This window comes from Monodelphis domestica, chromosome 7, assembly GCF_027887165.1.
Source record: "Monodelphis domestica isolate mMonDom1 chromosome 7, mMonDom1.pri, whole genome shotgun sequence".
In the NCBI taxonomy this organism is placed as follows: domain Eukaryota; kingdom Metazoa; phylum Chordata; class Mammalia; order Didelphimorphia; family Didelphidae; genus Monodelphis; species Monodelphis domestica.
Window position 1 is genome coordinate 218934104 of NC_077233.1, and position 25238 is coordinate 218959341.

The 25238-nt window shown below is 38.4% G+C and overlaps 1 protein-coding gene and 1 long non-coding RNA gene across 9 annotated transcripts in view; one reads left to right on the forward strand and one right to left on the reverse strand.

Annotated features, from left to right (window-relative positions):
* LOC103106380 (uncharacterized) overlaps nt 1-1907 on the reverse strand; it is a 54189-nt gene extending 52282 nt beyond the window's left edge. The window contains exon 1 of the long non-coding RNA XR_001623365.2: nt 1703-1907. This is a non-coding gene — a long non-coding RNA (uncharacterized LOC103106380). The remainder of the gene's footprint in view (nt 1-1702) is intronic.
* MAD1L1 (mitotic arrest deficient 1 like 1) overlaps nt 1-25238 on the forward strand; it is a 999035-nt gene that overhangs the window by 425257 nt on the left and 548540 nt on the right. The gene's annotated exons all lie outside the window — the stretch shown is intronic.

A 25238-nucleotide genomic window follows, 5' to 3' on the forward strand; every position in this document is an offset into this window, starting at 1 on the left:
TAAATATGATTTATGAATGTATTGGAAAATTATTGTGCTGGAAAAAGTAATGAAAGGGGATGTTTTCTGAGTAGCCCAGAGAAGCTTCTGCCACCGATATAGAGACAAGGGAGAACTGGGCCAGCAATTTATATATATTAACATTACATTCAGAGAGTTCAGATCAATGCAGAGCTTAAACTTGATTCTAAAATCATAACCATTCCAAATGACTGGGCATCCATTTTTTTGTTTCCAGTTCTTATCTGTAGAAAAATGTGCTACTATGAATATTTTTGTTCCCCTGGGTCCTTTTCCTCCTTTGATTTCTATGTAGTACAGGCCTTAGAATAATGTTGGTAGGGTAAAGAACATGTACAATTTAGTTAAGGGCAAATAAGTGTCACAATGATTAGTGTTATTCTGGAGTTAGGAAGACTGAATTCAAATCTGGCCTCAGATACTAATTATATAACCCTGCGAAAGTCACTTCACCTAGGGTTTCTCAGTTTCCTCAGCTGTAAAATGAGCTGAACAAGGAAATGGTAAACCTGTTCAGTATCTTTGCCAAGAAAATATTATTGAACAACAGAAACAGTTTGGTCCTATACATCCAAACTGTTTTCCAGAATGACTGGACAAGTTTAGAACTCCAACATTGCATTAGTGTGATTCTCTTTTACAGAACTTCTTTGTTGTTTTCATTTACCTTTTTTATCATCTTTGCCAATGTGACAGGTTGAGGTATTTCTTTAGAAATGTTTTAATAATTAAAAAAAAGTTTTCATTGACATTTCGTTATTAGTGATAACAAATGGAGCATTTTTCATATTCATTTCTTCCTTTGAGAACTTTCTTTGAACATATAAATTTTGAGGAATTGCTATAATTTGAATTGGTTCCTTTTATTTCTCACATGTTAGACCTTTTCCAGAAAAATTTGCTGCAGATGATTTTCCTACTTGTCTTTTTTCTAATTCTATCATTACTGATTTTATCTAAAATGTTTAATTTTACATATTCAAAACGGTCCCTTTTTAATGATTATTTTCTATCTCTCTTTTTCAAAAATGTTCTTTACATTCGTAGTTGTAAAAGGTACTTTCTTTCATGCTTCTCTAATTTGTTGATGATGTAACTCCTTATGTCTAGGTTACTTTTTTATTTGGAAGTAATTGTGACATATCATGTCATATCCTGGCCTGAATCTAATTTCTGCTATTATGCTGCTTAGTTTTTCCAGAAATTTTTAGACTCCTTTACCTCAGTATTTGAGTTCTTTCAGTTTATTCAATACTTCCTACTAAGCTCATTTGCTTTTGTATGACAATGATATTTTTATTAGCCTTTGTTAAATCTCCATTTCTGGCCAGGAATCTGTCATCTCTTTATTTTAAGTCATTTGACAAAAATCTAAATTCTATTCTCAATCACCATTTTCTTAGCCATTTGTTTTCTTTCCAAATTAATATTTCTCTTCTACATGCATTATATACAATGGATGTAGAGGAAATCACTGAGGAAATCACATTCTGTGCCCTCATGGTCTTAATTTTCTTTCCTAAGACTTTTATATCTTCTGATACTGTGCTCCCCTCTACCCCCAATTTGGGTAGATGCAATAATTTTTTATAAATTTGGGAGATTCCCTGTTAAGTCTTGGATACACACCCTGGGAAAAAGAACAAAACTTTCTAATATTATCAGTTCAACAAATAGCTACCTTAATTCTTTTGAGCAGGAGATCACCAAAGTAGTACTGCTTTTCTCTTCTTCCTGATGCCTTTATTGAATGATCTCTCACCTGATAACTTCAATGGTTCTAATTATCATTTTTTGAAGGACAAACAGATTTTTCCTCTCAGAGCATCTAGCTTCCTGAACGTCTTCTTTTCTTGAAAGTCTTCCTGAAAAGCCATCAAGTGATTTTTAGCTCTTAAATGTACAAATATACCCTCACCCCCCTTCTTTTAAACCCTTCTCTTCAGTGTACTACTTTTACTCTCCAGAATCCTCAAATTTTTTTCCTGTAACTTAGATCTCTCTGTTATCTCCTCTATTCACCTTTTGTCCTAATTTAATTTTCTTTTAAGAAAGCTTAATGCCACCTAACAGTCTGGTTTGTGGAAAGGAATTAAACCCCTTCTAGACCATACTATTTTTTCCCCCTAATGATTTATATGAAAATGTATACTTTTGAGTTTTTTAAATGCCAAATTTTAGATTTGTGTTTATAGGGAAAGGCAATATGTGATTCGTTCCAATTACTTTTTGTTGTTGTTGCTATAAATGCCTTAACCCGCATAATATAAGGTTATAAAAAGTCAACTTAATTAAAAAATATACTAGTTGATTTGTTGACTTTTGGAATGGGGCATGGAGGCAAGTTATTGTCGTCTAGGATTCTTAAGATTTATCTGGTATATTTTTTGCCATTCATCTATAAAATTGTAGGTTAAAATTAAGTGAAGTTCCTTAAATGGAGCTTGAAATCAGTAGAGTTTCCTTTTATTTAGTAGTTGTTGTATCATATCACTTTATGTCATCACCATTTAGGTGAAAACCTCTAGATTGCAATAGTAGCACAGGTTGACATCTGAAGAAAAATTCTAGTTCAGCATATATAGTATCTGGACTGATTCAATCATGCTTTCACATATGCTTTTGGTTTGGTTATTGACAGGAAGGTGATACTTTTAATATAATCAATTCTCAGTTATTCCCTTTTTATGTTATCTGAGGAAGATCACACAATAATAATTTGTTTGTGCCCAGTCTTGTGCCACCCTGTTTGGGTAATTCAAGAAAAATGAAAGACAGTCCCTACCTTAGAATCCCATTAGATTTGACCTGTGCACATGACATAGAGAACCATCCTATAAGTAAGTATAAGTGGTCCGTAGCCTGCAAATCTCTTCCTCCTTCCCCCCTCACCTGGCTGCTCTATTCCCAACTTCTTCCTTCTTCCTTCTCTTCTTGATTCTCCCCCTCTCAAGCCCAAAGCCTAGACCTATGCAAAACCTCCTGTAACTGTGGTATTTCAGGAATGTTTGATGGATAGATCAAGCTACTTAGGAGGGGAAAGGGAGGATCTTCCTTGACATATTCATAAAGATGGGACTAATAGGGTAAATCTGATAACCAAAGGAAAAAAATAGTGTCATGTATTCCAAAATCAAATAACAGTTCTTGGTAATTGTCCATTTGCTTAGCTGACTAGAGTTCCTTGATTTTGTGTGAAAATATCCATTGATTATAATTTGAAGATTAAGAAATTTGTTTTTTTAATTTAGTGAAGTAAACAATTTTATTTTGTACATTATATCATTAGTATGTACATATATGTTTAAATACCTATGCTTTAATTCTCAGCTTTATTGATTAGTAAAGAACACATGAGTGAAAATTTAGTCCCAAGAAGAGTGAATCCTTACTCTTTAGCAGCTCCTTTCCTCTAGTAGATTACAGCATCTGCTTTGTGTAGACCCCCTACTTCTCCACTGATGTTCTTTTACAGAGTCATACAGTCTAGTTTGAAGCATTCTTTTCATTGGTTGGCTCAGCTGACTGTCTGTTATGATTGCTTCCTGTCATTAAACCAGTAAACCACAGTATTGACTCCCAAGACGGAAGGTAAGGGTTTAAAAAAAAAAAAGAAATTCAACTTTCAGTCAAATCTGTGATTTTTCCCAGTTGGCTTTGGTTTTACATTTGTGTAGTGAATACAGAGAGGAAATTTAGAGAAGTTATTGCCATTGAATATGGAAGTTAATAATAAAGGGGCTCTTATTTTCAGATTATTTGCATCTTGCAAAATATCCTTGAAAATATGACAGGTGGTGTCATCTTTCTTCAGTTTTCAGTAGCTTTAGGACTATCATTCAGATTCTAACTTCTTTAGGGGAGAGACAGTTTTAAGGAGTAGTAGTAATTCAAATCAACATTTATGAAGCATTGTGTCAGATCCTATTTTAATTGCTAGGAATATAAATACAAGCAAAAAGGAAGATGGTCCCTGCTCTCAAGCAAATTAGATTTTAATGGGGAAGGAAAAAAAGGGGAGGGAGCAGAGTAGGAGGGGGAGATGAAAAAGTAGGAGAGTGGGAAGCAAAAGAGGAAAAGTGTCTGTATTTGAGCAGGTAAACTATCACTGGTCTGTGCCCTTCCTCAAAATAGAGGTTTTGAGAAAAACTCAGTAAGGAGAGAAAGGGGCCACAGGGGAAGGTTGAGCAAATAGCTACTACAGTATAGTTCCATCATCCAGAGAGTGAAATAACATCAGGTGTTTATATAATATTTTAATACTTTCAAGAGGTTTAATATTTGCAAAACTTCTCCCCCTTTAGAAAACAAGCTCCTTAAGATCATGGTCAATTTTGCTGTTCTTTGTACCTTCAGCGCTTAGCAAAGTGCTTGGTAGAGAAATACTTGACTAATGGAAATAGGTTTTGAATAATGATACATGTATAACTTAGTGGAATATCTTGTCAGCTCTGGGAGGGGAGAGGGAAGAGAGAAGGGAAAGAACATGAATTGTGTAGCCATGGAAAAATATCCTAAATAAATAAAAAAAAAATAGAAATATTAGACTACTGAAAGCACTTTACATGATCTCTGTGGAACCTCACAGCAAATCTTAGAGGCAGGTATAATTGTCCTCATTTTGTAGGTTAGCAAACTGAGGCTTAGCAGGCTAGCTACTTGCTTTTTGTCACACAGCTACCAAGTGCCAGAGAAGATTTGAAATAAAATCTTCCTTACTCTAGGTTCAGTATTTTATTTATTGTACCAAGGTACCTGGAGACATATTTTTTTTAAAAAAGTGTTTACTAATAGCTCCTATTTCAATATCTCTTCCCTTTCCCTTTATATTCCTACCATCTCCCTTGCCAGAGAGCCATCATTAATAAGGATGAATAAAGAAGAGAAAAATGAAATAATTCAGCAAAAGTAACCAATACATCAAAGCTCAACCCTCTATGAGTATTCCAGACACCTAATCTTCCCCCTGGTCAAAGAAGAGATAGAGAGAGGTCCTCATAGCTCCTCTTTAAGACCCAACTGTAATCATTAGTGGTAGTCTCTTGGTGACCAAGAATGACAATTGTCTTTGTGCGTTTTCATCTACGGTGTACCCTCATGTGGCTTTGGAGTCCAAAGGCTGAGGCGCAAAGTTTGTGGCACATGGGGCCAGTTGTTATGCGAGGTGCAACTGTGGCCTGGTTTCGGCGTTTACGCGCAGCGGCAAGATGTCGGTGTCTTTCATCTTCAAAGGTAGTGGTGGCACGGTTAATGTTGGTATGCCAGCTGCTTCTATCAGAGGCAGCAAGTTCTAATTGCTTTCATGTAATGCCAGCCCACTTCAAGTTTGACTTTAGCTCATCCTTGAATCGTTTCTTTGGTCGGCCTTGTTTCCTGAGTCCAGCTGACAGTTCACCATAGAATACCTGTCTTGGTATTCGCTGTGGGTCCATGTGGATGATGTGTCCAGACCATCGTAGCTGGGTTTGGAGGACCATGACTTCGATGCTGGTGGAGTTGGCTCTGTCGAAGATGTCCTGGTTGGTGATTCAGTCCTGCCATCGGATCCTCATGATTGACCAGAGGGAGCGTTGGTGGAATTGCTCCAGCTGTTTCATGTGCTTCCGGTACAGTGTCGATGTGTCGCAACCATACAGGAGCGAGCTGAGGACCACTGCGTTATATACTTTGAGCTTCATCGCAGTGCTTACACCTCTGTGTTGGAGGAATTTGCAGCGCAGCTGCCCAAGTGCCTAGCTGGCCTTTTGGATCCTGGCATTAATCTCGTGGTCTAGGGACCTGTCATTGGTGATGGTGCTGCCCAGGTACTCGAAAGTGTTGACGTTGGAAAGCTGTGTGCCGTCGATTGTAATGCACGGCTGGTTCGTTGGCCTCCCTGGTGCAGGTTGGAACAGCACCTCTGTTTTGCTGAGGCTGATAGTCAGGCCAAACAGTTTTCTTGCAGTAGAGAACCTGTCCACAATGGTTTGGAGATGATTTTCTCGGTGGGCCATGAGAGCACAGTCATCTGCAAAGAGAGGTTCCAGGATGAGTCTCTCTGTTGTCTTTGTTTTTGCAGTCAGGCGGTGAAGGTCAAATAGTGAGCCACCGAGTCGGTATTTGATGTAGACGCCCAGGTCTAGATCCATCACAGCATGTCGTAATACTTGGGTGAAGTATAGGTTGAATAGTACCGGAGCAAAAACACAGCCTTGTTTCATGCCATTGGAGATGTTGAAGCGATTGGAAGTCTCACCACCAAATAGGACTTCCCCTGTGATGTCGACATGAAAGAGCTCGATCAGTTTGATGAATTTTGCTGGGCAACCGAGCTTGCTGAGGATCACCCACAATGCGTCCCTGTTCACTGTGTCGAACACCTTTGTCAGGTCTATGAAGACAATGTAGAGACTCAGGTTCTGCTCAAGGCATTTTTCCTGCATTTGCCTCACTGTGAAGACCATGTCAATGGTGCTGTGATCTGGTCGGAAGCCACAGTGTGATTCAGGCAGGTTCTGCTCTGAAACAGATGACAGGAGTCTGTTGAGTATAACACAGGCCAGGATCTTTCCGGCAGTGGAGAGTAGTGAGATGCCTCTATAGTTGTCACAGGCTGCTCGTGAGCCTTTGTTGTTGTATAGGGCTACGATGAAGGCATCTCTGAGTTCTGGGGGCATGTCTTCCTCTTCCCATATGCTGGTCAGCACTATGTGGAATGCCTGGAGAGCCTTTCCATTTAAGGTCTTGTATACCTCGGTTGGGATCCCGTCTTTACCGGGTGCCTTGCCTGCACTCATTTGTTTAATGGCTTTTTGGACTTCCACTATTGAAGGAGGGACATCAAGTTGTTCAATGGTGCGGTTTTGGGGGATCTGGTCAAGGGCGCTTTGGTCGACTGAAGAGGGTCGGTTGAGAAGCTGACTGAAGTGTTCTTTCCACCTGTTGCTGATGCCTTTTTTATCTTTTATGAGAATGTCACCGTTAGAGGATTGCAAGGGAGTGGTGGTGGGGTTTAATGGCCCATAGACAGTCTTGAGGGCACTGAAAATTTGTTTGTAGTTTTTCGTATCAGCAAAACACTGGATTTCTTCTGCCTTTTTTTCCGACCATCGGTCTTGCATCTTCCTGATCTCACGCTGCGCCGTGGCTTGGAGAGACTTGAATCTGTCCTTTTTAGGAGCAGAGTTTGGGTTATTTTGCCACTCCATAAAGGCTTTGTTCTTTTTGCTCAATAGGTCTTCAATAGCAGTGTTGTTCTCGTCAAACCAGTCCTGGTGGTTGTGTTGTTTGGGGCCGAGGACTGCCTTTGATGTTTCCATCACTGTGTCTCTGAACTGGTTCCATTTTTCGGTTGAGCTTCCAGTGAGTGGTCCCTTGGCAGACAGCTTGTCGTCCAGGCAGGACTGGAATGTTTGCAAATAAGATGGATCTCTAAGACGACTCATGTTGTAAAATGTGCTAACTGTCTGGGTGCGTTTTGGATGGCGAGGCGCAATGCACATTTGAAGAGTTGCTCTAACCAATTGGTGGTCTGTCTAGCATTCAGCTCCTCTCATGGCTCTGGTGATCTTTACATCCTGGATGTCTCGCCTGCATACAATGATGTAGTCAATGAGATGCTACTGTTTTGATCGCGGGTGCATCCACGTTGTTTTATATTTGTTCACCATTCTGAACACAGTGTTCTTGATGGTGAGTTTGAACTCTGAGCATTTGCTGAGTAGCAGTAGGCTGTTGTTTTTCATTTTGCCCACGCCGTGTTTGCCGAGCACTCCTTTCCATCTTTCATGGTCCTGGCCAACGCGGGCATTGAAGTCTCCCAGTAGTATCAGCTTGTCATTTGTGGGCACTGAGTGCAGGACGGCACTCAGGTCAGAGTAGAACTGTTCGATGGTCTCCTCTGTGCTGGTCAGTGTAGGGGCATATGAGCTGATGATTGTGGCATACTGGTCTTTGCTGAGAGGTAAATGGATTTTCATGAGCCTCTCGCTGATGCCCACAGGCAAGTCTTGCAGCTGTTTGAGCAAACTGGTCTTGATAGCCAGGCCAACACTGTGGATTCTGTCTTCATTTGAGGCTCTACCTTTCCAGAAGAAGGTGTATCCAGTGGTGGGTTCGCTGAGTGATCCCTCTCCTGGTAAGCGTGTTTCACTTAAGGCTGCGATGTCGAAGTTATATCGCACCCGTTCTTTACCGATTAGAGCTGTTCTTCTCTCAGGTCTTGGGGTATTCTCTCTATCAAGTAATGTTCTGATGTTCCATGCTCCTAGTAGGAGTTTCTTTGTGTTATGTTTCTTTTGGTTTCGACCACTTAAAGGGATGACCCGCTAACCGCGGTGTGCTGACCGGGTGTTTGTAGGGCAGGCAATGTTTGGGACACCTTTTCTAGTCCCCTCCCTTGATTAGGGTAAGCAGTGCTGTCTTAGAGAGGGCTGCTCAGTCGCCCAGGATGCTGCCGAACGTCCCTGCTGCCCACAGGGCGGAGCGACCACTGGTCCGTGGGCCGCCTACGTGCAGGATCGTGACTACAACTGCCAGTGGTCACCTCCACCTGTTGCGTCGCCACTCCCCCATCGCTGCAGGTCTTGAAGAGGGTGGATGGGGTTAGGATAGATGAGTGTGCACAAAAGATGAATGTGCACAAAGATACTTGTGCGTGAAGGAGATTTAAGTGGAAAAGCCGATGCACAGAGACAGTCTCACTCTCTCGGCGTTGGAAGCCTGGGTCCAGTGGCATGAAAAGTCGTTACACCTGGAGACTTCCTCAGCTGCATTGGATGGCCATGTTGTCCTTTGTGCTCCAACATGCCCTAAGCACTCCCCAGTGCTTTGCTGCGTTGCCATCTCAGCCATTGAACCTTCTTATTGGTTTGTTCCGCCTGTTCCGCCGAAGCAGTCTTCACATGCTGGGTGAGCAAAGCCCTGGTTCACCAGGGGTTGATGACCCGATGGCTACCCTCACAAGGTTTAGCCGGCCTGTCGAAGATGTTGCCCGGGGTGTGGCCTCTGCCGCATGCTAGCAGCTACTGGGAGCCACAAGTGAGTGCTGGGTGTTAGGTGGGGGTCAGAGGCTGGAGAGCTGCCCTAGGAGGGCACGACAAGCCCTCCATACCAGAGATACTACCCCTCCCTGAGCACCCCATACACCTTAATCATTACAATTATACATTAAATTTTAATTTTTTTAATAATATTCTCTTAGCACTCATTATTGTGGTCATTGTGTTCTTAGTTCTGCCTGTTTAACTTTGCATTAGTTCATAGAAATCATCCAGTTTCCCAGTATGCTTCCCATTTATCATTTTATGTAATCCTGTAATATTCCATTGAATTCTTTTACTCTGATGTGTTTAGTCATTTCCCAATTAATGTACATCTACTTTTCCATTGCTTTACTACTACAAAAAGTGCCACCACTTGCAATTTATGAGACCCTTCTTTTTATCTTTGATGTCTGATTTCTTTCTTAACAGTGGGATTTCTGAAAGAAAAGGCATAGACATTTTATTCACTTACCAGCATACCTTCAAGTTGTTTTCCCAGATAGTTGGAGTAATTCATAGCTCCACTAAAAATGTATAGCTATTCCTATCGTCTGACAACCCTTTCCTTTTGACATTTTAAAAAGTGATATGTGATAATTGTTTTTTAAAAATGAATTCTGTATTTAAACCTCAGTAAACCAAACCACTCCTAGATCCTATTTGTTCATCCTGGTGTTACTCACTATTGGATTAAGTATACTTGAGGCAGTGGCCCTTTAACAATATTAAAGGGAGTCAGAGCCCTTGAGCTCTAGTTCTGGCCATGTGAACTTAGCCATATCATGTAGCTTTTCTGAACCTCAGTTTCCTGATCTCTAAAAATGCGGCAATCATTTCTGCTTGTCTTGAAGGGTTGTGAAAATTAAATAATATGTGGGGATAGTCATTGGGAAAAAAAATAGAAAACACTATGAAAGCATAAGGTCAGACCAACATTTGGCTTTGGAGAAGGGGAGGCTTTCCTAGACAGGAATGGTATAGGAGGTGTAATGTCCGGTTCTGGTTCTGATTCCATGGAGGAGACACACACACACACACACACACACACACACACACACACACACACACACGGTCATGCAATCCACAAAATATACTTTTATTAACCAAACTATAGCTTGGGGCTCAGCACCAAGAGTGCTGGACCTGAGCCTGCAATTTTCAGGCTTTTTATATACTTTTAGGGTAGGGGGAGCACAGAGGAATTCCTGGGGTGGGGGCAGTGAATAGGAACCCCTGGGGCTGGGGTCCTTATCAGTTCCTGACATATGTCAGGAAGGGGAGGGACAAGAATTCCTGGAGTCAGGGTCTTTATGGTTCCTTTTAACACATGGTCTGACCAGTCAGGTCAGTGAACCCTGGGGCAACATATCCTTGTGAAACCTGAGATAACATATCCTTGTGAACCTACATAAATAAGGGGCCCATTAGGGTATCATCTGGAGGGCAAGTTCCCATAATATTAATCTGTTTCTTCAGAGGAATTCTATAGTACTTACTTGAATGCCACATAGCCAATAACACACATTTCTAACCAAGCATTGGGCACCTAGTCTATATATGTAGTTGATCATTTATTTGTGCCTGAGAGACAGTATACTTGTGTTCTTTTATTATTTCATCAGGATTCCCTCGATTAGCACAGTCACCATATCCTATGTAGGTTAAAATTGCTTTCTGCAGTTAAGTTCAGGAATTTACTTTCTAGAACCAAAGTTTTCCTAACTGAGGAGAAAGACTTGTTTTTCAGTCATTTTCCAGTGTATCTTACTCTTAATGACCCCATTTGCAGTTTTGTTTTGTTTTTTGGCAAAGATACTGAAGTGGTTTTGTGCCATTTCCTTCTCTAGCTCATTTGACAGATAAGGAGCTAAGGCAGACAGGGTTAAGTGACTTGCCCAGGATCACACAGCTAGTAAGTTTCTAGGACAAATATGAACTCCGGGAAGATGAATCCAGTGACCCAACCAATGTGCCACCCACTTGTTCTGAAGAGGCCAGTCCTCTATTTACTGAATAATATTGCTTTTGAACCATCTTATTTAATCATGGAAATAGATCATTAAATTTTTCCCTTTTGTCACTTTCCCCTGATTTACCTGCCTACATTAGACCAGAGATGATGAACTGTGGGTTCTGACAAGGGAGAGAAACATCATTCTCTTGTCTAAATGTTATTCCTTTTTGAAATATGTTTGTAGTAATACTGTTTAGGGGAAATGAGGGTCCATATTTTGTAGTGGCACTAGACTCTTCATTTTATCTTGCCCCTTATTTGCATTAACTAGGTAAGTTTAGGCCCTGTAACCTTTGGGTCTGGTGATGTTGTAGTTTTAATGTGGTCTTTTTAAATGTATTCAACTCTTTTATTGGGCTCTAAATCACAGATTTCTAGAGTCAAGAATTACCTTAAAAGTCATCTGTTCAGGTCCCTCCCCTCATCCCCCATTTTATAGTTGAGAAAGCTGAAATTGCCTATGGTCTCATATAGTGGGGCTAGGACTAGAACCTAGCTATTTTCTATTTAGAAATTTTCTGTCATTTTTATGTGATTGAATCTCTTCTTAGGGTGAAGTAGGTTATTTGGTTTGGAATTTAGCATCGGGGTGGCTCAATGTCAATGTCAGTTTCTCTTTTTCAGAAACTATATAATCTGCTAGATAACTAATGAACTGAGGAAGGGTGATCGGATTCTCTGGGGAGGACCTGTTAAGAGGTTAGGCCTCTTAGTTAAGTAGTTCAGAAGTTGCCCTAAAGATAAGTGTTCTCTCAGGTGCTGAGGTCTAAACTAAACTGCTTGTTTATTTCTTTCCTTCCCTTCTCATCCATAATCAATGCTTTAGTACCACCAGGATCGATGAGGAGCTTGGCAAAAAGCTGGAGAAACAAGCACAAGTCATTTAAACAGCAATTTACCTTCCGGTACAGGGACACCAAGCTTCCTGATTCATCTGACTCACTGGCTCCATTGTAGCTTTCTCTTTTCAGAGCCCAAGCATAGTGATGTAAACCTGCCCACCACAATCTCTTGTCACTAGCTTTCAAAGTCATACAAAGGTTTTGTCTTGCTACTTACTAACTGAGCTTCAGTGTGATTGGTCTCTTAAAATCCTGCCCTGCCAGGCTTTCTGGGGGACACTGAAAATTATATTAAAATGAAATTAGTCTTGTTTTAGCTATTTTAGCATGTTGCAGTGTGTTTCACATAATAACTGCTCAGTAGTTTCATAGTAGTGGATAGAATCCTGGACTTGAAGTTAGAAACGATTTAGGGGCATCTAGGTGGCTAAAGGAATAGTAATATGCTTGTAATTATTTCTATTTTGAGCTCATTTGTATAGATAAGAGAAATAATCAAATATATTTCTTTGTAATGACTTATTTAGAAATGACATTTTGAATGTTTATCTTGTGCTCCATTTGCCATAACAGATTCCTCTTCCTCCCCTCCCCCCCCCCCAATAAAGCAGACGTCTATGGGCCCATTCTGACATTTTGTGTCAAACGTGTGACTGGAGAGTCATCTGTATCTTCAGCCTTCGTTGTTGTAACTTCTCATTTGCCACTTAGACAATCTCCTTTAAGCTCCCTCCATTTCTTTTTGGAATGAGGTAAAAGAAGGATTAGATGAATCTGATGTTAAGCCATAGGCAAAGGGACAAATGGAAAAAAATGATATGAAATTAAGAGTGTTTGTAAAGAAATGTCTTAAAGCTACCACCATCCAACTTTTCTGGCTTAAAATTTTTTAAACCTTTTATATTAATGTGTTTCAGCAACTTAAGACTACTGCATTTCACTATATGAAAAGAGTTAAGTTTTGAGAGTAATGCACAAGCTTCCTATCTTGGAATCTTTGCATAGTAAAATCCTGAGCCTACTGTTCTAAGTGCCCACCACACCTATGTCCTTTGCCCTTTGGGGTTTCTGAAATTTCTCTCCCTTTGACTTAACAAGAAGGTAGGCACAAAATTAACACAAGAACATTACCAATTATTGCTTTTGCAAATTTTCAATTGTTTTCCTTTACCAACTTGATTTTATTTTTTTAAAAAACCTTTATCTTCTTTCTTAGAATCAATACTATTTATTGGTTCCAAGGCAGAAGAGCAGTAAAGGCTAGGCAATGTGGTTTAAGTGACTTGACCAGGATCACACAGATAGTATGTGTCTGAGGCTAGATTTGAACCTAGGACCTCCCATCTCTAGCCCTGGCTCTCAATTCACTTCCTTCTCCTTTACTAACAAAAATCTGTTTACAAGTATAGAGCAGCATCTCACCATTGAGGTATGTGAAGATGATACTATCATTCTACCATCACAAGGGCATGTCATCTGAGTTTTGCTTCTCATAGTGGGGATAGATTTTCATGAACAGATTCATGGTCTTTTCTTTCCTCCCACCTGTCTTTGAAATGGCTGGTTGGGATGAAATGTTTTCATTTCAGGTACAGTGTTAGATTAATTTATCCAGAGAGTGTTATAATCCTTGACCTCAGTGCTCCATTCATATTTGCCAACCAGCCATATATTTATTGTTATGGGTGCCATAGGTTGCCTATGTTATCAATAGGTTGAGATCATCATCATCATGTGTCAGAAGGGAAGTCTTAAAGCAAGAAAGAAATATAATTGTGTCATGAACTTCTACCAGGGAAAGAAGAACATGATGAGAATTTACTATTTTAAACTTTTCACCTATATTGTATTGTTCCTCCTTAGTCATCAGGTCTCTAAAGAAATATGTGCTAGAAAAGGATATTGTAACTTTTTGCTCACACAGCTAAATTCCCTTCCTCCCTCCCTCCCTCCCTCCCTCCCTCCCTCCCTCCCTCCCTTCCTTCCTTCCTTCCTTCCTTCCTTCCTTCCTTCCTTCCTTCCTTCCTTCCTTCCTTCCTTCCTTCCTTCCTTCCTTCCTTCCTTCCTTCCTTCCTCCCTTCCTCCCTTCCTCCCTTCCTCCCTTCCTCCCTTCCTCCCTTCCTGCCTTCCTGCCTGCCTGCCTTCCTGCCTGCCTGCCTTCCTTCCTTCCTGCCTTCCTGCCTTCCTTCCTTCCTGCCTTCCTGCCTTCCTGCCTTCCTGCCTGCCTTCCTGCCTTCCTGCCTTCCTGCCTTCCTTCCTTCCTTCCTTCCTTCCTTCCTTCCTTCCTTCCTTCCTTCCTTCCTTCCTTCCTTCCTTCCTTCCTTCCTTCCTTCCTTCCTTCCTTCCTTCCTTCCTTCCTTCCTTCCTTCCTTCCTTCCTTCCTTCCTTCCTTCCTTCCTTCCTTCCTTCCTTCCTTCCTTCCCCGCCCGCCTTTCTTTCTCCCTCCCTCCTTTCCTTCCTTTCCTCCCATTCTATTTATTTCTCATTCTTTCAAGAAAGTTTTGGAGTGAATAGGAAACTTAGGAAATGTGTAAGAGTTGTGTGTGGAGGTGACCCAGACTTGGTGAGATTGATTGTGAGGGAGGAGTTGAATGATTGGCTTATAAAAAAAGAGAAATAGAAGGAAAAGCTCATTTCAAGCTGAGTTAACACCTGTAGAGTCAGGTCAATTCCCATTCCTTTTAAAAAGGAGCTTGGTTTTAGTGGGTGTGAAGGAGAGGGTGAATCAAACATCTCAGCTCAAATGGAGTGAGGAATAGAGGTGGGAGTTTACTAGAATGAAAACAAATTAGAGCTCAGTCTAATTTCCAGGTTGGAACAGAGGAAATACTGATCTACTCTTAGTGTTTGCAGCTCCTTTTCTAGCTTAATGGAGGTAGAGGACCTAAGCAGTTAAATTTATAATTGATTAAGTGCTAGCAGCTCTTCTATTTGACACCAGGTATGCTCACTGGGGTAGTAGCTCTTTTTGAATAACCTAACTTAGAATGTTTCCTAATAGTCATGCTTTCTGTTACTTCACCCAGGATGTCCTCTAGCATTGCCACAAAGGTCCACTGAAGCTGTGTAAACATCAAACAGGAGAGAATTGTCTTTCCCTTCTTTCCTCTTAATCTTCTTTTTCTACCAAGGAGCTATATGGCAGTGAGTGGAATCAGTAAGCATTTATTAATCATCTGAAATGTGCTGGGCCCTTAGGATATTAATACCAAATGACTCTCAAAGAGCTTACACTCTTACACTTAGAGCTTACACTCTAAGAGGGAATATAATATGCATTGGGGAGTGGTGGCTAAAGAAAGGATCTTGGTTTAGGTTGTGATGGGGATTGTCAATGGAGACTTATTTTGTCAGCTTTTCGAGAAGCAGCAGAATTATTGGTTTGATGATTATTCATAGAGCAAGATGAGAAGCTAGAAAATGTGCCCACATAAGTATGTAGAAGCAAAATAGAATGCAGCAGGGCTTACCCTGCATAGATGTTGGTTTCTTGATGTGACTGGATGGCATGAGAGAGAAAGCTTAGCTCCAATTTATACATTTCCTGTTACTCACTTGAAGAGTCTGAGACTTTGATGAGACCATGGAGCTATTGGTGTGGTATTACTTTCCTGCATGACTATGGGTAAATTAAACAATATATTATTTTTAGTTCCTAATTCTTCTCTTCCTTCTCCTCCTTCCCTCCCCACTGAGAAGATAAGCAATACAATATTAATTACACATATGAAGTCATGGAAAATATTTTTACATTAGCCATAGGAGGGGGAATGCTAGAAAAATTTAAGTTGTGGGGAGAAATCTTCCTAGTTTTCTGCATAGCACAAAGTACAATCATGTGCCATGAATTATTCAGTCTATTCCACAACTAATAATTATCCCCATAGTTTTTAATTTTGCATAGGTGATTCTTTTAACATTTTGGGACCTCAGTTTTCTCATCATTTAAATTAAATTAGACTAGATGTTCCCTGAGGTCTCTTCTAGCCTTCAATTTAAGAGCCTATTGAAGTTAAAAATTTTTCTGACATAGATCTCTGATACATCATGTTCTTTATTATCCCCATTTGAATTAGTTTATTTAGTCAATTTAGAAAATTATTCCTTGGTTACAATAATCACAATATTTCCCTCCCTACCATCCACCCACCGTTGCCGCAGCCAACACGCAATTTCATTGGGTATTACTTGTGTCCTTGATCAGAACCTATTTCTATATTGTTGATGTTTGCACTAGGATGTTCCTTTAGAGTTTATATCCCCAGACATATCTCCTCGACCCATATATTCAAGCAGTTGTTTTTCTTCTGGGTTTTTACTCCCACAGTGTTTCCTCTGAATGTGGTTAGTGATTTTTCTTGTAGATTCCTCCAAATTGTTCGTGATCACTGCATTGCCACAAATGGAGAAGTCCATTACTTTTGATTGTACCACCGTGTATCAGTTTCTCTGTACAATGTTCTCCTGATTCTGCTCCTCTCACTGTGCATCAATTCCTGGAAGTCATTCCAGTTCCCATGGAATTCCTTCACTTTATTATTCCTTTGAGCACAATAGTATTCTATCACCAACATATACCACAATTTGTTCAGGCATTTCCCCCATTGAAGGGTATTCCCTCATTTTCCAATTTTTTGCCACCACAAAGAGTGCATCTATGAATATTTTTCTGCATGTCTTTTTCCTTATTATCACTTAGGGGTACAAACCCAGCAGTGCTATGGCTGGATCAAAGGGCAGAAAGACTTTTAGCACACTTTGGACATAGTTTCAAATTGCCTTCCAGAATGGTTGGATCAATTCACAACTCCACCAGCAATGCATTAATGTCCAAAATTTGCCACATCTCCTCCAGCATTCATTACTTTCCTTTACTGTCATGTTAGCCAATCTGCTAGGTATGAGGTGATACCTCAGAGTTGTTTTGATTTGCATCTCTCTGATTATAAGAGATTTAGAACACTTTTTCATGTGCTGTTTAATAGTTTTGATTTCTTTAACTGAAAATTGCCTATTCATGTCCCTTGCCCAGTTTTCAATTGGAGAATGGCTTGATTTTTTTGTACAACTAGTTTAGCTCTTTGTAAATTTGAGTAATTACATCTTTGTCAGAGGTTTTTGTTATGAAGATTGTTTCCCATTTTGTTGCTTCCCTTCTAATTTTGGATGCATTAGTTTTGTTTGTACAAAAACTTTTTAATTTGATATAATTAAAATTGTTGATTTTATATTTTGTGATTTTTTTTTTCAAGCTCTTGCTTGGTTTTAAAGTCTTTCTTTTCCCAAGGATCTGACAAGCATATTATGTTCGCTTAATTTGCTTATAGTTTCCTTCTTTATATTCAGGTTATTCACCCATTCTGAGTTTATCTTGGTGTAGGGTGTGAGGTGTTGATCCAAACCTAATCTCTCTCAAAGTGTCTTCCAATTTTCCCAGCAGTTTTTATCAAATAGTGGGTTTTGGTCTCAAAAAGTGGGATCTTAGGGCTCACCATAGACTGTCTTGCTGAGGTCATTTACCCCAAGTCTATTCCAATCATCCTCCTTTCTGTTACTTAGCCAATACCAAATTGTTTTGATGACCACTGCTTTATAGTATAATTTGAGATCTGGGACTGCAAGTCCTCCTTCCTTTGCATTTTTTTTTCATGATTTCCCTGAATATCCATGATCTTTTGTTCTTCCAAATGAACTTTGTTATGTTTTTTCTAATTTAGAAAAAAAGTTTTTTGGTAGTTCAATGGGTATGGCACTAAATAAGTAGATTAATTTGGGTAGGATTGTCATTTTTATTGTATTAGCTCGTCCTACCCATGAGCAGTCAATATTTTTCCAACTGTTTAGATCTAGTTTTAATTGTGTGGAGAGTGTTTTGTAGTTGTGTTCATATAGTTCCTTTGTTCATCTTGGTAGATAGATTCCTAAGTATTTTACATTGTCTAGGGTGATTTAAAATGAAATTTCTCTTTCTAATTCTTGCTGCTGAAATGGGTTGGAGATATATAGAAATGCTGATGACTTATGTGGGTTTATTTTGTATCCTGCTACTTTGCTAAAGTTGTTGATCATTTCGACTAGCTTTTTGGTTGATTCTCTAGGATTCTTTAAGTAGATCATCATATCATCCTCAAAGAGTGATAGCGTGGTCTCCTCATTGCCAATTTTAATACCTTCAATTTCTTTTTCTTCTCTAATTGCTACTGCTAGTGTTTCTAGTACAATGTTCAATAATAGAGGTGTTAATGGGCATCCTTGTTTCACTCTTGATCTTAATGGGTAGGCTTCTAGTTTATCCCCATTGCAGATGATGTTTGCTGATGGTTTTAGATATATACTGTTTATTATTTTTATGAAAGGCTCTTTTATTCTTTTACTTTCTAGTGTTTTCAATAGGAATGAGTTTTGTATTTTATCAAAGGCTTTTTCTGCGTATATTGAGCTAAGCATGTGATTTTTGTCAGTTTGCTTGTTAATTCTGTGGATGGTTTTCCTAATATTGAACTATCCTAGCATTCCTGGTATGAATCATACCTGATCATAGTGAATAATCCTTATGATGATTTGCTAGAGTATTTTTGCTAGTATCCTATTTAAGATTTTTGCATCTATATTCATTAAGGAGATTGGTGTATAGTTTTCTTTCTCTGTTTTTGACCTGTCTGTCTTTGGGATCAGAACCATATTTGTGTCATAAAATGAATTTGGTAGAACTCCTTTGCTTATTCTGTCAAATAATTTGTATAAAATTGGGATTAGTTGTTCTTTGAATATTTGATAGAATTTATTTGTGAAACCATCTGGACCTGGGGATTTTTTCTTGGGGAGTTCTTTAATGGCTTGTTCAATTTCTTTTTCTGTTATGGGTTTGTTTAGGTAATTCATTTCTTCCTCTGTTAGCCTAGGCAATTGATATTTTTGTAAGTATTCATCCATATCACCTAGATTTCCATATTTATTGCCATATATTTGGGCATAGTAGTTTTTAATGATTGCCTTAATTTCCTCTTCATTAGAGGTGAGGTCTCCCTTTTCATCTTGGATACTGTCAATTTGGTTTTCTTCTTTCCTTTTTTTTTTTAAATTAAACTGACCAGTACTTTTGTCTATTTTATTTGTTTTTTTTTTTCAAAGTACCAGCTTCTAGTCCTATTTATTAAATCAATAGTTACTTGACTTTCAGTTGTATTAATTTCTCCTTTGATATTTCGGATTTCTAATTTAGTCTTCATCGGAGGGTTTTTAATTTGTTCACTTCCTAGTTTTTTAATTTTCATGCCCAATTCATTTTACCCTGCCCTCTCTAATTTGTCAATATATGAACTCAAGGATATAAATTTCCCCCTGAGTACTGCTTTGGCTGCATCCCATAGGTTTTGAAAGGATGTCTTATCATTTTCATTTTCTTTAATGAAGTTATTAATTGTTTCTATGATTTGTTCTTTAAACAGTTTCAGAGAATCGTATTGTTTAATTTCCAATTAATTTTTGATTTACCTCTTCTGTGCACCCTTACTAATTATTATTTTTATTGCATTGTGATCTGAGAAGGTTGCATTCATTATTTCTGCTCTTTTGCACTTGTTCGCAATGTTTTAATGCCTAATACATGGTCAATTTTTGTGATTGTACCATGTGCTGCTGAAAAGAAGATGTATTCTTTTTCGTCCCTATTTATTTTTATCCACGTATCTACTAACCTTAATTTTTCTAAGATTTCATTCACTTCTCTTACCTCTTTCTTATGTATTTTTTGTTTAATTTATCTAGTTTGTATAGAGGAAAGTTCAGGTCTCCCTCTAGTATAATTTTTCTATTTATTTTGTCCTTGAGTTCCACTAGTTTCTCCTTTAGAAATTTGGATGCTATGCCATTTGGTGCATACATTTTGAGTACTGTTATTTCCTCATTGTCTATATTGCTTTTTATCAGGATGTAATTACCTTCCCTATCTCTTTTAACTAGATTTATTTTTCTTTGGCTTTGTCAGATATCATGATTGGGACTGCTGCCTTCTTTTTTATCAATTGATGCCCAATAGATTTGACTCAATTCTCTTACTTTCACCCTATTAGTATCTACCTTCCTCATGTGTGTTTCTTGTTGACAGGACATGGTAGGGTTTTGGATTCTAATCCACTCTGGTATTGCTTGTGTTTTATGGGTGAGTTTATTCCATTCACGTTCAGAGTTATGTTTACTAGCTTTGTATTTCCCAGCATTTTGATTTCTACTTCTGGTCCTGCCTTTTCTTCTGTCACTATTCCCTTCTACATCAACGTTTGTTTTTAATCAATCCTCCTTGTTCCCACCCTTATTTGCTTCCCTTTCCAGCCCCCTCCCTTCTGATTTCCCCCCTCATTTTCTTTGCAGTCTTTCTAAAACTACCCCCTCACCCTCTCCCTCCTTTGTACTGGTTCCCTCCCCACTAATCCTTTTGTTACCTTTCTACTCCCCTATATGGCGGGAATTTATTCTCTGCCCGAATGGATTGGATTGTTCTTCCCTCTTTGGTTCAATTTCAATGTATGTAAAAGTTGAATATTTTCTATCTCCAACCTCTTTACCCTTCAAGTGCATTGATGTTCTCTCTCTTCCCACCATGAGCTTCTTTGTGACATATAAATTAATCCCCTTTTATATTTTTCCCATTTCTTTTAGTATTAACCTCATTTTTTAGCTCTAGTTGTGTGTGTGTATACACACGTATAATTCATTTATGCATACATATATCTATATACTTATTTATGTCTTGTCCTTTCATCCTATACATTTTGTCACTGTTCCCTCTAAGTGTAAATCTTCTATCTGCCCAGTTGATGATAACAGTTTTTAAGAGTTACCAATGACCTCTTTTCTTAAAGGATACATATTATTTTAACTTACTGAGTCTCTTAAAAAAAAAGTTGTTTGGGTTTTTTTTTTTGTTTTGTTTTTCCTTTCCCCCCCTTTTTTAATTACCTTTTGATGAATCTCTTGAGTTCTGTTCTTAGGCATCAAATTTTCTGCTTAGGTCTAGTCCTTTCTTTACAAATTCTTGGAATTCTCTTTTGTTGAATGACCATACTTTCTTCTGTAAGAATATAGTCAGTTTTGTTCGGTAATTGATTCTTCGTTGTAGATCTAGTTCCCTTGCTTTCTGGAATATCATATTCCATGCCTTTCGGCCCTTCAGTGTGGATACAGCCAAATCCTGCATTTTTCTCACTGTGGTTCCATGGAATTTGAATGACTTCTTGGCAGCTTATAATATCTTTTCTTTGGTTAGATAGTTCTTGAATTTGGCTATAACATTCTTGGGTATTGTCAGTTGGGGATTAAGTACAGGAGGTGATCTGTGGATTCTTTCAGTCTCCACTTTTTCTCCTGTTCTAGAATATTGAGGCAGTTTTCTTGAATCATTTCCTGTAGTATTATGTCCAGGCTTTTTCTTTTGTCATGGTCTTCTGGTAGACCAAAGATTCTTAAATTTTCTCTCCTTGGACGATTTTTTAAATCCTCTGTTTTGTGAATGAGATGCTTCTTATTTTCCTCAATTTTTTCATTCTTTTGGTTTTGTTTCATAGTGTCCTGCTGCTTTGTGAGGTCACTAAATTCTAGTTTTTCTTTGATCAATTACATGTAATAATTAATTTTCACATAAGTTTTCTTAAATTATATGATCTCAATTGTTTTCTTCCCTTCGTTCCCTCCCCCTTCCTAGTGATGGTAAGCAGTTTGATCTGGTTACATGTATTATCATGCAAAACCTATCTCCATATTGTTCATTGTAAGAAAATACTCCTATAATACCAAAACACCATAATAAAAATGCAAATAAAATAATGTGAACAATTGTATCTTTCATTTGCATTCTGACTTCCATACTTCTTTCTTTTGGAAGATGATAGCATTCTTTGTCATATGTCCTTCAGAATTGTTCTGAATCATTGTATTGCTAAAGCTAGCTTAGTCTTTCACAACTATGATACTTTATGTACTAAATTTGTGTCTTTACTTAATTCTCCTCTCCTCCCTTTTTAGATAGCTTTGTTCTCTTTTTCACTACTGCCTGTTATTTTTTCCCCATTACCTTCCACTACTTTTTCTACTACCTTCTCTCACTTTTAAAAGAGTTAATCTTTTTTTACATATGTTTTGCATTCTTGAGCCTAACACTTAACAATGTGCATGGCACATAGTAGGTCCTTAATACATATTTATCAGTGGATTGGAGCCAAATTTTAATTTATTAAAAATTTTAATAACTCAGCTCCATCTAGGACTGAAAAAGCAGTCAAATCACATAATCATCTAGTGAGAGGAAAAAAACCTCTCATTTATATGTAACAGATATTGAGAAATACTACCTTCTGAAATGATGTTACCACATTATGATGATTCCTTTGACTATATATCCTTTGTGTGTGGAACTACCCTGTTACCCAGGTAACGAGCCCTCCATCCCTCTTCTGATGCATTCTCTAACTTACTTTTATTCTTGCTTGCTCATATTTTTCTTTTCCTACTCCCCTTTCTGTTCTCTCTCCTCCTGTTGTCTCTCTTTGTACCTTTGCTTTTCCTTCTCCCTTTTTTCATACATTAGTTCATTGCTATAAACTTTAAAATGCAGGAAAAGTTAATTTGTTTGTCAGGACTGATGTCTGCCAGGAATGATGGCTCTGGTGATGGTGTTGGTGGTGATGATGGTAGAAGTGATTATCATCATCTTTATTACTATTTACCAAGCAATTTCCCCAATTATAATTCTCAGCTGTTAGCTGGGTTAATGTGTACATAATATATTTGTTATTTATAGTCTAGTGGATCATTGTGGCTGTGCAAGGCATTTGCTACTTTTAGCGTGGTTGTATTTGATATTAGGTATTTGCCTGTTAGTTTGGGCTTGTCATAGTGTATATACATTGTATGTGAAATGCATTAAGTAGTAATTACCCCTCTGCTCCCTGTATGCCACCTTTTAGTGTACAGGAATATTTATTGCTATGTTTCATGTAGATTTATGGTGCTATATAAATATTGATTTCTCTGACAAACACTTGCTTGAGAAGCCTCCCCTAATACTTATAACCTTCTCTTTATTCTTCCTTTCTAACTCAGACCTGTCACTTTGCTGCGGACTTGTCGCCTTTCTTGCCCAAGAACATTTTTTTCTCTTTCTGTAAGTTTGCTTATTAACACAGAATCACAAAATCTTGTAACTGAAGGACGATCCAGAGGCTGTTTTGGCCCTTCCTTCAACCTCCCAATTGAAACTACCAAAGATAAGGCATCCGGATTAGAGGGTAAAATTTCTGACATTACCTTGCCAGGCTTTAGAAGGCTTTTATTGCTCAGATTCAACTCTTTGCCCATTTACACCACTGTATTATTTCAATCCCTATTCCTATATTAAATTTCAAGATACTTCTTTATGATAACAAAATCCGTATTCTAACTCTTTCCATGTGGCTTCTTCCTGAACCTCTTCAAAAGTACTTCAATAAAATTTTGTATCCCAGAATGTTAGAATTGGAAGAAACTTTGGACACTGTTCAGTCCTAGTATCTCATTTTACAGAGGAAATTGACACCCAAGTGGGGAGGTGACATAGCTAAACAGTATGAATACTGTGGAACTGGCAATGGAGACTGAGATTCCTGTTAATAAGAGCTCACCTGTGTAGAATGGGTGATCGTTTACAACACATTCCCCTCACAACAACTGGGATTTTAGTACAAGTCGTGCAAGTATTAATGCCCCCATTTTACAGATGAGAACACAAGCTTAGAGTTTTGCTTTGCTAAAGCTCCCAGGGTGAAAACAGGACTAGAATGTCAATTTCATGACTCCAAACATGTTTTGCTCCTGTTAAGAGGGTTTTTCTTGCTCCCTTGCCTCTTAAATAGAAAAAAGGAGAAATTAAGAAAAACCTTCTTGGCACTCCTCACTGTATCATGTGGCCATTCATGTATAAAACCTGTCTCTGGTTTCTGGCACTTTGAAGCACTTGCTGGAGTCTTGACTATACCATGCACACAACAGGTTCTGAATTATGCGGATGAAGTTTATAACTTGCCACGTAGCAAGTTATATACTCAGTTCTTATTTCAGGAATGGATTATTCAGGCCCCCTCCCTTTTGTATCCTTCTTTCCGTATTTTATGAGTCATTGGAATTTTCTGGTAGGGGTGGGAGGGAAATGGGACAGGAAAGGAAGGTGGAAGAAATGATGCTTAAATGTATTGATTTCATGTATGATGTGGTGGAAAGATACTGGACTGGGCACATTTGGAGATCAGCTGTGTGAACTAGGGTAAATCTCTTCCTATATCTGGACTTTAGTTTCCTTCTTGAATATAAAGGATTGGACTGAATGACCTTAAATTTTTTTTAATGCTCTTGTAGTATATGTTTACATTACGAATCTCATAGTATGTTTACCTTTGCTTTCAAAAAGTAGAATGGATTCTTCATCATAAAAATCAGAGCAGTGAACACCTTCTGAGCAGTATAACACTTATAGAACATTTTATTGAGCTTAAAAAAGTACAACCTTTCCTGACCTTTGGGATATTATTGTTAGGCTTTGAGTTTCTGTGAGACTACATAGGATCTTTTGAGAAATGAATTGATTTCTGAGCAGATAATAGTTTTTTTGTTTGTTTTCAATTTCTTAAATTTTCTTCATTTATTTTAACCTTTTTATCATGGAACCAGATAGGAAGATTTTGACTCTTCTTTTAAAGTATGTGGACTGAATTTGTGTCAAAAAGATGTATGTATGATACATATGTATGTATATGTGTATATGTAGGCCTACACGAGCTTTATCCCTATTGAAGTCAACCCAGGAGGGCTTTCAAGAAGACTTAAGTTAGAATCAGACCTTAGATACTAATTTGTAAAATATCTCTCGGTCTGTAGGTTGCTCATCTAGAAAATGAATGAGTTTAATTTTATTTTATAGGTCCCTCCCAGTTATAAATTTTTAATCCTATTTCTTTTTTTTTTATTACATCACAGAGCATGTTGCTATGTTCCTTTTATTTTATTTTTTAAACATTATTTTATTTGGTCACTTCCAAACATTATTCATTGGAAACAAAAATCATTTTCTTTTCCTCCCCACCTCCCCTCCCACCACCTCTCCCATAGCCGGCACATGATTCCACTGGGTATCACATGTGTTCCTGACTCGAACCCATTTCTGTGTTGTTGGTATTTGCTCTAGCATGTTCATTTAGAGTCTCTCCTCAGTCATATCCCCTCAACCCCTGTTGTAAAGCAGTTGTTTTTCTTTGGTGTTTTTACTCTCTCAGTTTATCCTCTGCTTGTGGATAGTGTTTTTTAGATCCCTGC